This window comes from Limulus polyphemus, unplaced genomic scaffold (assembly GCF_000517525.1).
Source record: "Limulus polyphemus unplaced genomic scaffold, Limulus_polyphemus-2.1.2 Scaffold29, whole genome shotgun sequence".
Lineage (NCBI taxonomy): Eukaryota > Metazoa > Arthropoda > Merostomata > Xiphosura > Limulidae > Limulus > Limulus polyphemus.
In genome coordinates, this window is record NW_013665639.1 from 504,153 (window position 1) to 519,720 (window position 15,568).

The 15,568-nt window shown below is 30.0% G+C and overlaps 1 protein-coding gene across 2 annotated transcripts in view; it reads left to right on the forward strand.

The window, feature by feature from the left end:
* The first annotated feature begins 791 nt into the window (after positions 1-791).
* Positions 792-15,568, forward strand: part of LOC106459629 — a 34,636-nt gene continuing 19,859 nt past the window's right edge. Inside the window, exon 1 of one of the 2 annotated variants that reach the window (XM_022386379.1) lies at positions 792-866. The gene's annotated coding sequence lies outside the window, so the exon portion shown is untranslated. The other variant, XM_022386372.1, reaches the window with a different exon arrangement.

Here is a 15,568-nt window from a genome sequence, read left to right on the forward strand (position 1 = left end):
ATTAATCATTATAATGCTAAACGAATAGGCTTATAGCTTTCAGTACTATACATTAATGTGTGTTAGCCAGAATAACATAACATGCAAACAACAAGGGACCATTCAGTTTTTTAAGGCTGTCCTTGCGCACATTCTTTTGAGGACAGTAAGAATTTAAACACGCCTTTTATTTTTCAGAAAATCATCGATTTTTCTCTTTGAACTTTCTCACTACCGCCGACGGCAACTCATTCATAAGTCAATACCAAACTATCTTAACTGGAACGTAGCTAGTTGTTTTTCTTCCAGAACGAGTGTTATAACGTTACTGTTAAAAACTGACGAAACACCAAAACAAAATATTGATACATAGAAACGTACATGGGGTTAACAATTTCAAATAACTTTTCAATTAAAAATGACTCATTTTATAATTTTGAAGGAAAAATAAGAAACAAAAATTACTAAGGATTCTAACAAATTTAATAATAATTAATTTAAATAAATCCTATGCTTTTAAACAACATATCGAAAATAAGGTTCATCTAATGGACATAAACTAAATATGTTATTTTTTTATGCCAGGCTAAAAACATTGTGCCCAGTGTAGCATATTGCTCAGGAGAGTTTTATCGATGCGTGAGTACAGTGTTTGAAGTACTGAATACACCTCCCTATTTTGCTTTTTTTAGTTTTTTTCTCTACTAGTAACATTAGCAACGTTTAGCCAATCATCTTTCATTTTGTTACGACATTAGAAAGTTATGGCTGCAGCGCTGCACAGACTTCCCGCCAGACCATCACAGGAGATTCAGTTGCTAGGATACGGCTTCATGGATCGCCAAGATTTTCTTCGCGCATGCGTTACCAGCCTTGAGGTGAACCAGGCAAGTACTGTAATTATATATCGAATTGAGCCCTAGAATGGCGGTTGAATGCTGCAGCTTCAAAGTTTATCGAAAATATTTGAAATGATAAAAAATACTATGAAAATTAAGTCAATACTCGGTAATTAAATGTTCGCTACCTGAAATTCGACCTATCCAAGATATGTAAGATATGAGAATTATGCGCTATCATACAGAAGGTATTCTGCAGTGGTTTCCTCTGTTATGAGTTTTGCAGCCACTCCCATGCAACTGATTCTGAGATAAATATCGAACATTATAGCGTAAAAAAAGTAAACAACTTGAGGTAGGAAGTTCATTTCTGATTTTTTTTTGAATATCTGAATTATTTGCTACTGATTTGCAATAATAGCTTGTCACTTGAGCTAAAAACACGCTTAATAGTTATACAAATTTATCCTTATCTACCAGATAAATTTATCGTGTTTTTTATAACCAGACAGATTGTATTTTGTAAAACGTACTCTGAAGCTACTGTTCTTTTTCATTAATTCACGGAAAATACGGAAATTTTGATTACGTACGTGCTTACTTAATCATCTTTATATTTAAAAATACTATTTTTAGCTTATCAGTTTTCATCTTACGTATTTTTATGTTCGTATGCTATTTATGATAATATATCATTAATATGTTTCAAGAAGCGCCCGTAGCCTCGGGGGAGGGGGGTAGAGCCTTAGATCCTCCAAAATCGATCTTGAGCCTTTCTCTAAGAAAAAAAATAATTATTGCTTTTTTTAAACCATTATTCGGCGGCAACTGTTTTTACAGTTGTGTTAGGATAAGACAAATACAATTTACATAGAATTCAATTTAGAGAAGTTAAAGTTACGTTACAATGTTCCTTGAAATAACAGGATTTTTTTACCTCACAATTATCAAGTTCCGCCACCCTCCCCCAAGTTAAAGACATATCCTGTTATTGTATCAAGAATACTTCAAATGTTTTTTGTTTTTGTTTGCGGTTTATATATTTTATGCACGTGTACATTTCTAATTCGTTCTTAAAACTTAATAATTCGACGTTTGATTATTATCGATTATTTTCATCTCTCATTGGGTTTTACAGAAAAATGCTGGGACATTTAAACAACTAGGTATATTGTTGTTATCTAACAACAAAGATGCTCTAAGTTCTAAATTATGGTGTACGTTTATAACGAGAAGGATGTTCTGTACACGATAGACTCTACTCTATGTTATTGTTTTATAACAAGAAGGATGTATAGAATTCAAATGGTTCTAGTGCATGTTACTTTTTGTGGCGGCAGGAAGCATGTTATTTATATAATAATATGAATTAGTTTATGTTAGTTTTACCTGATAAAAATGATTAATTCTAGATTGTTTTACTTTTTCTTGTGACCAAAAGGAAGGTCTGAGTTTTCGACAGTTCCTTGTTTATGTTTTAGTTGTGTGACGAGAAGGATGGTTTTATATATGATATATTCTACTCTTGATGACAAAAAAGATGATTTGTTTACGGTAAACTCTAGTTTATGTTGTAGCTTTGTGACGCTAAGGATGCTCGGTACACGAACCACCATAACTATTGTTACTCGGAGCGCGCGTCATGTAGGGCTATTGAAAACCGTACTTAGAACCTGTATTTATCGATCCTATCGCTTGCTTTCCAGGTCTACTTTCACTAATGAAAAGCGGCAAGCATTAGGAACTTCAAACACACACACACAAAAAATAATTCAACTTCCTTGATGCAATGAGTTGAAGATTGTGTTGAGTGTTGTGCTGAAGATTATGTTTATTCACTCTCCTTATGTAGGGATGGTCCAGCTTATTCAACGAAATGGTATTTTAAATATCTCTTCAATAGGTCATCAAAACCTTACAATACTATACAGTATTTCCTTTTGTAAAAATATATCACAAGTTCTGGAAGTGGCTGTAAATATCATAACAAACATTACATAATAACTGAAAAACCAAAACAATGGTGTCAACCAATTTCACTGAGACGACATAGTTTCAAACGGAGTATCCGTTTTTATAACTATTATTAATTAGTAGTAATTAAAAAAAAAAATAATTCTAGTGTTAACGATGTTATCATTACATTACCCCTTGTAGTTAGTTTATGTACAACTATTTGGTGTTCCTTTAAAAACCTGAAGTACAGGGTGAAACAAGTATTACAAACCGATAACATATAAACAATACATATTACAGTTGGAACCTCATTGTATTTAGAACTTGGTTATAAATTCAACCTTCCTATGTCTATTGAAACACTGCATTAAAAAACAAGCAAACAAGTAAAGAAAAAACTTTAAAAAGGAAGTAAATATAGGGATGACTAATATCAATCCTTCAAAAAGAATGCAAACAAGACAGTAGGGATAGTATTTGTATCATCTCTAATAGCACAGGCAAGAATTAGCACATAGCAATATATATATATATATATATATATATATAATTATTCAAATAACATTTAGTTTAAATTATCCAATTTTTGTCTGTTAACATTTCTACTACACTGTGTGCTTGTACTATTATGTAGGGATCATGCAAATGTCATCCCTACTATCTTGATAATAGTCATCCCTACATTTACTTCCTTTCATGAAAAGATTTTCCCTTACTTGTACAGTAGGAAGAAGACAGTGGTACAAACAACTGGCTATAAGGTAACAACATATTTGACTCGTACTGTTATAAACCACAGTAATGGCTTACGCAATCTCGTTAGAGAGTAGTAATAAGGTTTCTTTATTTGTTTCTCTAGCAAAAGATTATTCTGGCTATTAAACGGAACTATTCGAAACGTCAGAATGGTTTGAAGACAAAAACATTTAAAACTTGATTTCGAAAGGTTAGGGATTGAAGATGTTATTCTATCAAATTAAATCCAAAGTAAAACTAATATTACTGGCTGGTCAGCTTGTCATTTTATAATGTATGCAGTATTAATGAAATAGATATATATATACACACACACACACACACACACACACATATATATATATATATATATATAATTTCAAACATCTAAGTGGAAAAAATATCTGATCACAATATTACATATTGAAAATCAATGCTTTACTTTTGTCATGCCCCTCAAATAACTCAGCGAACCAATAACGTTAAAAATCGTATTTCGATACACGCATTGACAAGAAAACAAATAGCACATTGTATGGCTTTGCTCTTAACAACAAATAAACAAACAAACAATACTTCTATCATTAGTTTCAGCAACTATCCATCCCACTATTTCTCTACCATTATAAGTCCTAAAAGCATATCTCTTCTTTTACTTTTACTTTGAATACAGATTCACCAATCCTATTATAAGTCTCAGCATCTATTCTTTCACTACCTCGTGTTCTTCAGACTGTCCTTATCTACAGTTTCCGAGACTAGGTCTTAAATAAGCATCGCGACAAAAGTGTATGAAAGATGAAAGAGTAAATTTTACAATTCTTCTAGCTGTCTTTTAACTGCTAAAAACACATTTTAGTTAACGTTTATCATGGAAAATAATTATCATAAATTAATTACAAGTGTTAGTTGCAAAACTAATCAAACTTTCCGAAATAAATGACGAGTTAAAGATGCGCTAGAAAATAAATCTTAAAACAATATAATTGAAAATATTAGCCGATTTTTAACTATTAATGAAACAAACAACTGAGTTTTCTCTTGCCCCAGACTTTACTTAATTATAGGAACTTTGAGTACATTGTGTGCGTGTACTAATATATTAATTCATTCAGTTGCTGCACATAGAGAATTAAAGTGTTTTTGTATAAAGAAGTAGTTTAAGCAATTAGGTAAAAAACAAATAGCGTCTCATGCAAGACAGTCAAATAAAACTATGCAAATTATAGCATGAAATGGTGAGATGCTTTCTAGTAAGAGAAACACCTGCAGTGAAGGAACAACACAATAGTGGAGTTACTTTGTGAACTAATTTAAACTATATCTTCAAGCTTCATATCTGGAAGTATGTTAGTAATTATGTATTCAAAATTAGTAAAAGATATGGTTGTTCAATAACACAAAAGCTCATATCTAAAATTACCATTTATCATCTGTAGGGAGTTTTGAGAAAGCAATATAAAATAAAGTAAAATCAGGATACCTGAAGTAACAAGTAAAATGTATCTTGATCGGAATTGAAATTCTCTTTCTTTAGTTTTAATAGGAGTTTTCGAAGTTTATTTTCTCTCTGTAAAGTGTTGGATAAAAGCCCCACCCAACAAAGAGAAAATAAACTTCAAAGACTCTTATTAGTCAAAAAGTATCTATAGAAACTTGCATTCTAGTTTTTTATAATGGCCACATACATCACATCATCGAATATACTCACTCTTACAGCTGTGAGGACATTATAATGTGAGATTCAATCCCACTATTCGTTGGTAAAGAGTAAGTAGCCCAACGGTTAGTGTAGGTGGTGTCCTTCTAGTCTATCGCTTCTAAATTATCGACGGCTGGTGCAGATAGCATTCGAGTAGCTTTGAGCGAAATTCAATAAACAAACAAACGACATTCCTGCGTTTAAAACATAATGTCATAAATGTAAAGATAAATAAATACGACTATTAAAAACATCTGATTGTACCCTCTAAATTTCATTAATGTAATACATGGTCTAACTTTTAAATAAATGAATTAAAACACTTTCATTTCATTATTCGAGTGTCTAGTGATAAGTAAGTGCCCATAGACTATATGTAAACCCGAGGATTATAGATTCCAATCTTGTTATCGTAAAAAAACAACAACCTTGCTCTGCACATTCGAGTCGTGGGTGCGTTATAAGAGTGACTGTTTTCTCCCACGATTCGATGAGAGCAACCCAAGAGTTGACGGTGGTTGCTTAACTATTTGCGTTCTCTCTAATCTGTAATTTTAAATAAAGAGGATAAAAACTAAATAATTGGATTAGAATACAGTAATTTGCTTTAATTGGAAGTAAATTTCGCTCATTTTGTCAATCATTTAAAAAAATTTAATATACGCAGAAATAATTGACCTTTGCTTAAGCTTAATTGAAAAAGCACTCAACTGGACGGCAAGACGGGTTTTTTTTTTGTTGTTGTTGAATTTCGCGCAAAGCTACTTGATGGTTATGTGCATTAACTCTCCGTAATGTTGAAGTCAAAGACTAAAGAAAAGGCAGCTAGTCAACACCACTTACGCCAACTCTTGGACTAGCAACACCTTTACTACAGAATAGCGAGATTGATAGTCACATTATAACGCACTAATGTCTGAAAGGGTGCGCCTGTTCTGTAACGGGTGTTGCATCTGTGACCTGCAGTTGATAACTAGACAAGATAGGAACGTTTCATTTTAAAAACAACTACTTAATGGAGAATTTTTCTCTAAGATTACTAGTTCTTTCTTCATGTCTTACAAGTTCTAGTACGCTTCATTATCTTCTTTGATCGGTGCCACGTCGAAGCTCAAGAAATATTTTTAAGATAACGCTCTGTGGGACTGGGGATCTTGGAATTAACTGGAAACATTTAAATATACAAGATGGGAAAACCGTATCCTGTCTTAACATTTAACCATTTTTGGCTAGTTGAATGACACTGTCGTAACCCTAAGTGCGAAAACGAGTCAGGAATTTTTTTCAACGTGTATCCCACTTAGTAACTGAGAGAACTGTGTGTTCTTTTTCTACAGATTTATGAAATGATTATATGAATTTTCCTAAAACAAAATCAACGTCCAAATCAAAAATCATTTGAAAAGTGATTTAAAATCGTAAGTTGAATCGTTTATAATTTAACCCAACACTGTTTGAGATAATGTACAAAATCTTTGATAAATCTTGAACTGAGAATTTCCCTCGTAATTTAACTGGATAAAGAACCTGGCTATAGTTACTTTTGTACTGTATATAACTGTGTGAAATGTTTATACAGTTTTGTGAAACAAAATATTTCTTAATCGATATTAGTCGATTTATAGTGATAGAATACACATATTTCTCGCTTTATTCATGCACTCTTGAACCCAGGTGTTAGGGAATTAAGATTATTATTTTTGCTGCATATATGTGTTTAAAAAATAAATTCCGAGTGATACATAGTAAAGGAAGTAACTTGGGTTGCTCTACTGTAAATAAAACTAAATACATGAGTCTATACGTCTAAACAATCAATCTTCTGATGAAATAGTGCTTAAATTGTTTGAATTTTTCTTATGATATAAAACCATATTAAAAAAATAATTCTTCGTTTCAGGCTACTTAACTGACACTATATACTTGTTAATTTATTTTTAAATTAGTGAGAAAGATTCCTGAAATTGATCATATTGATTACACTGAAAGTTTACATTTGTTATACATTAAAACAAAATTATCAACCGTTTAAGACATAATTTATGGATATCTTCAGTGTTCAAAACAAATCACTGTAGCTACATACTGCAATGACACTGGTAACTCATTTGGAAATGTGCAGTAAGGAAGAAAAATATTAGTTGGTGTTTCTACAAGGCTGAAATAGTATCTAAAAAGTTTTAAAAACATTTAGTTGCAAAATAAAAGAGAAGATTTATAATGAATTTATACACTAAAAACGAGCCAGAATGCCATAGATACCCCCGTAAAGGTAACGTATTTCACTCCACCTCCCTTTCATAAGGTGAAGTTGCCATAAGTCGTAGAACAATGAAGGAAATTGAACGAACTCAACAAATGCATATCTCCGTTTCGTATACAACAATTCTGCAAAATGGAAACTGTATGAGGAGTTTAGTTAAAAATATCACACCATTTTATAGGACAGAATAATGAACAATACATAGATTTGAATGAATTGATATAGAACAAGTTTCACGACGCTTATACAGCTTATTTGTGGAATACTTATGAGTTAAAAATGCGTCATTGGTAATTACATGATCTTTGGCATAGATTTTTAGAGTTATCACCCAAATTATCACAAACGTTAAATAATGAATTATGGACAGTTTGATATTTCATATGATATCAAATCCCTAAGAGTTATCAACAGAATCTAAAACTTACAGATTAAATTAATAACTAAATAAATAAGCATTACAATTATTTCAGAAATTAACCTTTTCTTAATTTTTATATAATTTTAATTTATCACAGACATTACATAACGAATTAATTACAAAATAGTAAATTGCGTAAGAAAAAAATTAACTCTTGTCTGACCTATATACATAATGTTATTAATATGTATATGTAATTACCATTGGAATAATACTTTCTGCTAATAACTTTTATAAAAAATACCATTATTAATTTTTGTAAACTGTTACTGAATATTTATGATTTCACTTTAATCTATGTTTACATAAATTTCAATTATATTTAATCAAAACATTGGTTTATCAAAATGTACTTGTACGATTTATTTTTAGAGTTTCACATCAATATTAATTCTTTGAATAAGCAAGCACATTGTGCTAATATAATAATAAGTAGGCAAACAACGATTTATAAGCATAAGGAAAAGTTTTATGATGATGGAACATACTACATATTTTGACAAAACCTTGTCGAAACGTTGTACATTTGCTGTTATGTTAAACTTATATTAAAGTTTTTCTTCATTACCCATTCAAGCCGTCTCCAGCCATTATAATATTTCGAACTTGTTTAACTAAATGTTGGTGATCAAAGATATACGAATAGTGAGAAACAACGAAGAAGGGAGAAGTTGTGTTATATAAAGTAATCACATTATTTTTCTTATGTATATATAGTATCCAAAAGCTTGTGCCAATATAACATCATTAGCACAAAATCTAAGAATACTAAACATATGCTGTAAACAAACCGTGCCGTTTTTTTTACAGAGATCCCATATGTTACGTAATCAGACATAACGTGTAAATTTGTAATAGACCTTTTCAAAACAAGGCTTCTTATTCCCCCATTTCACGAGAGGGTATTAACGGTAATCAGGAGCGCTATTTCAGATTTCGATAGGGAGGAGAGGACACTGTTATTAAACGCCCAGTAGAATTAGTCCACTGGATGGTTTTTGAAATTTCTAAAACTAAAATGTAAAAATCAGTTTATTTTGGGAGTATTTACTCTGATTATTTCCTATAATATTTTACAGCTAGTGTTCCTTCCCTTGTCCTATCTAAATGGTGCCTGTTGCGGTAAAACAGAAAACTTACAGCGCATACTCTTGATTTCAGTGTTCCTTGACTCAACTTAAGTAACTCGAATAATACAAAATTAGCTTTGGTGGAATTTCTTAACGTTTATGTTTCTATTAGATTTCAGCTATTAAAATACTATTTTTTGTTTAGTATCTAATTTTTATGAAACAGAGAATAAGTAAAAATAAGGTACAGAAAAAAGTATTTAGTTTTTCTGCTCGAAGATATACTCTGACTAATTATAGAGCAAGGATGGATGTCATTTCTACTTTTAATTATGCCTAATATGCTTTTGGGGATGTACTTTAAAAAAAGTTTTTATTTAATTTAAGAACTATATTATAATTCTAGATTTTTATTTAAAATACTGTATGCACATTTAATGGGTTTACTAAAGAATGCTGTAATAAAAATACAATTTAATTCCATTCAAAATTAAAGATTTAGACTTTAATAATGAATTATAAAACCTCCAAAGATGATTTTAGATAAAACTAGTTAAATATTATTTAAATATAAATTACAAGAGCCACATAATTACTAATACACCCACTAAGTAAGCCTAATGTCGCCACTTGGTAACACGTTGAATAAACAACTAAATTTTTCGTTTTGGAAAACAATTTTAAAGCAAGGAACTCTTGTACTTATAGCTGACTTTCTAATTTGATCTTTTCAACAATTTCTTACGTTTATAGGATTAAGAAATAATTTCGATATAACAAGAACAACTCAGTAATATCTTTGTTAACATTAAAATCTAATAAAACACAAATTAAACTACATTAAAGGAAATAACATTCTTACTTAAATAAAAAAGATATCGTCAGTGCTGGCGTCGGTTGCACTATAACACAAAAATTGATACTGTTTTTCATATACCTGGATTGATAATAATAATAATAAATATATAACACAGGCCTGAGAATTTAAACTTCATAAAAGTTATTTTAGTTTTAATAACGAATTTTTCATAATACAGCTACGCAGATTTCGAAAATAACATTAATTTTTTTCTATGACGTAAGAATTACTTACAAATCGGGAAGAAAACAAAACTATTACTTAAATGAAATTTACAAGAAATTTACCACAAATACAATAGAATATGTTTGGGTCACTTACACAACTTCTTGTTGCCATAGCAACAAATAAATAATTTTGAAAAGGAAAAATAATGTCTAAGTGCACGTACAAACAAATACTATCCAGAAATGACACGTCATGCGGCCTGTTAAGAGTTTTTATGTATAACGTTTCTTTTAAATGAAGTTCACTATCATGTTTGGCAATTGAAAACAATTTAAAGTCAGAGAGAAATCGGATGTCTTGTTTCTGTATTGTGTTGATAGATAGCGGAGTTGAGAGGGTTAATTACAGAGAAAAACACTTCTTCCGTCCCTAAATAACATAAAGTCTTCACTGGATTTAAACCTATTTTAATTATTTCACTTGTGCTTCAGTTTTCATTTTCTCATGCTTTATTTTTTATATTCGAATTGTTTATTTCTTATGTATATATATTTCTGTCGTATTTACAAATACTGTTTGTTTTGTACCTGTAGATTACTGATGATGGAATTATGACGATTCTGAAACGTTTAATAAATGCTTCCTGTTATTACGTGTGTGTTTTGTTTTATCATTAAGCTACATAAAATGTTTTTATATTACTGTTTTTATAAAGAGATGTGTATTTTCTTAGCTATCAGAAATGAAGGTGTGTCATAATTTGAATATATTCTTCTGATTTTGGACATCTAAAGAACTCGTACTGTATAACTGATTCATATATATAGACGTGAAAAAGAGATTATAATATATATATATACGGCTCCATCTTCTTCGATTGCAATTGGTCACGTTTTGCTTCAGTGATGTCTTGTTCACCTTTTCCTGGGTTTTCTTTTGAGGCAGTAAAACTTGGTTTAATGGAAAAAAACAACGTTTAGTAACTATTTGTTGAAAGATAATATAATTAAAGTGAGGCTATCTCCTATTATTTTTCATAATTATGCAAATCCAAATTGGTTGAAATTAATAGACATAAAACTTGCAGTGGGGTATCCATCAAATGCTCATTTAAAAGCTCTTGACGGTTGTGCTTGATAAGCAAAAGACAGATGTTTTAAAGTAATTTGGTTTAGTTAACAGTTGTTACTGCTGAAAGATAAGCTTCAAGGATCACTATCTGACAAACTTACTAGGTTAATGTCGACAGTGTTTTTTGCTAAAGAAGAGGAATTTCTATCATTTCTATCATATTCCAAACTGATTTAAATAAAAGAATTTTGTGTTTCAAATATGATATTTTTCTAAGCGTATTTCTTGAATGCATTCTTCTCAATTGATAGTTGCTGCTCATACAATTTATTTTACTTTAAACAAGAATAATATTAAATAATAATAATATTAAATAATAATAATATTAAACAAGATTAATATTAAACAAGAATAATATTAAATAATAATAATATTAAACAAGATTAATATTAAACAAGAATAATATTAAATAATAATAATATTAAATAATAATAATATTAAACAAGATTAATATTAAACAAGAATAATATTAAATAATAATAATATTAAACAAGATTAATATTAAACAAGAACAATATTAAACAAGATTAATATTAAACAATATTAATATTAAACAAGAATAATGTTAAACAAAATTAATATTAAACAATATTAATATTAAACAAGAATAATGTTAAACAAGATTAATATTAAACAAGATTAATATTACACAAGATTAATATTAAACAAGAATAATATTAAACAAGATTAATATTACACAAGATTAATATTAAACAAGAATAATATTAAACAAGATTAATATTACACAAGATTAATGTTTGCCCCACATTCAAGCTCTTTGAAGAACATTCATACCTATTGTCAGTGAGTACTGTAGAATGGGATATCACTGAGAACTCTTGTTTCGTATCAAGTTCATCTTTGGTCAGTAGTTAGGTTGTAAGTAAAATCTCGTAATCCTTCAATAAAAACACTCAATTAGCAACAAACATTTGATATTTAAGTTCACCGTATCCAGTATTGTAAACTTGGAAACTTTTATAAGAAAAGAAAATTGTAAGTGATAATTAGCTATTCATTATAATAAACATAACAACATATGTCCTTTTTATACTTGCTCTTATTTATTTCTGTATTTGCTATGATGACTAATCTCCTCCTCATTTCATTAAGCCCACTATAAGTCGATCCGAATCTGCAAATTGAATTCCTTTTCTTATGTATCTCTCTAATTATTTTGGCTGTTGATATTGCCAAAGTCAAACAAGCATAAGGAAATATGACGAAAAGTGAGAGATTTGCTTTATAAAAGAAAGGTGCAAAATTACACCTTTAGGGACAGGAAGAGATGATGCTAGACATACAGATACAAGTAAAACTTGTTCACTCAGATCCTTTATATGTATTCTTGTTCCATCATTTTCTGACGGGGATTTAATTCTCACCCTTCTACTAACATGGTGTGTTAATATTAAAATCACACACCAATCGCCTACTTTTCTTTTAAAGTGTTATCCATAGAGGCGGTCCCCCCTGCCGACGTGAAATAGTTGAAGAGACTATTATGTTAAAATTATCTAATTACAAATACAATCCAAAGGAGAAGTAGTCTTAAAACGTTCTGTTCATGTAATAAGTCCAGTACGCAAGACAATATTTAAATGATTTATTTTGTGCCTTTAAAAAACTGTAGATATATTGCAGTTTTCTTACGTTTTTAGCAGAAATAGCCTGATAAATGATTACTTCTTCAATTAGCATTAACCCATTCATAGTTGTTGTTTTTTCAGAAACTTTGAGGGTTCCGTTTACTGATAATTAATTAAAGTATCAATAAATCATTACTTTATTGGTAACAAGAAAATTAAATAGTAGTTTATGACACACCTATGCACAAGTAGTCTTTCTTAATTTTCAACTAATTGTATACAAATAAGGCAGCTAGTAAACAATAACTACAGCTAACTCTTGAAGTATTATTGTTTGCTCAAATAATGGGACATTTGGCCGTAACTCCTTTAACGCACCCACTACCGCAATGGGCGGATTCACGCTAACTCTGGAACATTTAAAAATGTATTCGGCATTCTTCTACGTACTCTTGAATATCGACATATCTATATATATATACTATATATATATATATGTATACATATTTATACATTTATCATTTCGTATATAATTTACTAAATCTTATAAATATGTAAACTGAGCAGTGTTTTTGTTGTTCATGTACTAAATCGTTTTGATACTTGTGTACTGTGCAATATTCTTACTGTTCATATGTTAAATCGTATTTGATATGTGTACACTGAGAAATCTCCTTACTGTTAATGTACTAAATCATTTTGAAACGTGTACAATGAACAGTCTTCTTATTGTTACTATACTAAATCATTTTAATACGTGTTCTGTAAAAGAAGCAAACAGTAATATAAAATTAGTTATATCTTAGATATAATTTCAAACATCCTAAGTACACTGTCTCAAAAATTAGCCAGACATTTCTGTATGCTAATAATTTCCAATCATACATAGATATTCCTGTTTTAATCTTGCCTTCTCGCAATAGGTAATGAGATTTACAGAAGTTTAATATAATCACAAAAGCTTTCAATTAAGACTAACGAATACATCTTATTATACTGAGCTACTAATATAGGTAGTTAGATCGATCGCTATGTTTTGTGGCTAAGAAAATCTATATCAATTCCTCGAGCAGATGCCCTGATATATACGGTAATTAAATAATATCACATAAGCTAACACCATATTAGGTTACTAGCTGCCCAACCACTTTGTGTACTCTAAAACAAATAATACTCTATACAAAGACATCAAACATACAGTACATTAGGCCAGAAATTTCTGTTCTCAATTTGAATTTTGTTGCGATACGTATGATGATTCTTTCTCTCTCCAAACATTGCATCATAAAGACAGAGGAGGCGATTGTAAATGTGGATTGTATGACAAATAATTAATGAAAATAGGAAAAAAAACTTGCTACAACTCTTTTATCAAGATCAATTAATGCCTTAAAAAGTGTCGAAGAATGCTTTTTGATAGCAAGTCAAAACCAATTTCGATACAGCTTTACTTGTGTGTGTTTCAGTACTGTACTCATATAAATGAAAATTCATTATAGAATAAATGTGAGTTGTTTCTGAACATCATTATTATTGCAGCATGATGTTTTGCCTGAGAGAAAACTGTGTAATAAAGATATTATTTTTTCTTCCCTGTTACAATAAAAAACCCTAGTTTTTAAAACGTGTGAAATAAATTTGTTTACAGTGGTTTAATGTGGTTTAATACCATAAGTAATTTACCCATTTAATCCATTCTACAGATATAGTCTAGCCTCTGATTTAGTTTTTCTCAAATGTAACTATCTTTGTTTTATACGTTTTTGATCAACTTAAAAAAAATCGAACAGAAAGACGTAGTTACTTATGCGTAATGAGGAATTTATAAGATGAGACGTAGATGAATAATTCTACTTCTTCACGACTTTCTTGAGTTTCTGTTTTTTTGTTTTCCTGAGATAGTTGATGTAATTACTTTCCCTCGGAATATGACCTTCTAATTTTTATTTTCATATTCATTTATCATGCAAAACTGTAATGTCCGTATTAATCTGTAATCTTAATAGACTGATTTAGTTTGTGTTCTAAAAATAGTCGAAGGTGTTTCTTGACTAGTAATGAACACATTATTCTATGATAAACATTTGAAGTGATTGAGTATGTTAACTGATTTTATAGTGTTTGTATCACAGTACTCTAGACGAAATACTGGCTAAAAAAAAGAGAACACAGAAACGTACGAGTGTTAGGAACTCACTGTTAGTTCTGCAAATGAATATGTAGAAAGTTGTAGTACAGTTAGTAGGTTCCGGGAAGTGGGAGAAAAACAAGGTGTTGCACTGTTAGATTTTTTTAAAGCATCCACTGGCTTTGTTTGCCTATGGTAAGCTACTATTCGAATGGCCAAGCTATGTTGATTTCAGGCTTAGAAAATCATACTTACATGATTGATACTTAGCATCTGATTAGAAGAAAAAAGTAAACGTTTTTTAAAGAAGTTGAGCTTCATCCCTTGTCATTAGATATTAGACCTGATAAAGACAAATCAAGATAAATTAAACGAAATGTTAAAGAAGAATTAATAAAAAAAAGCTGATTTATCATCATACTGAAGTTGTTATCATTGTCAAGCAAGGAAAACCGATAATGCATGTTTAAGCTCAAGAAATATAACTAAATATGTGGAAACTATTCGTAGAAACACTTTCAAAAATTAGTTAAGTCTGGCAGAGCAAACATGAAAACTATTTTCTTAATTGACCACAGAACTTACACATTTACTTGTTTCTTTAAACTTTACCTGCCATTAGCTTATAAGTTAATAAGGGCCTGGATTAGTCGAAAACAATTCGTGCAATGACTTGTGAATGCAAGCAGCTGACAATGAGAAACTAAGATGTAAATATATAGTGATGA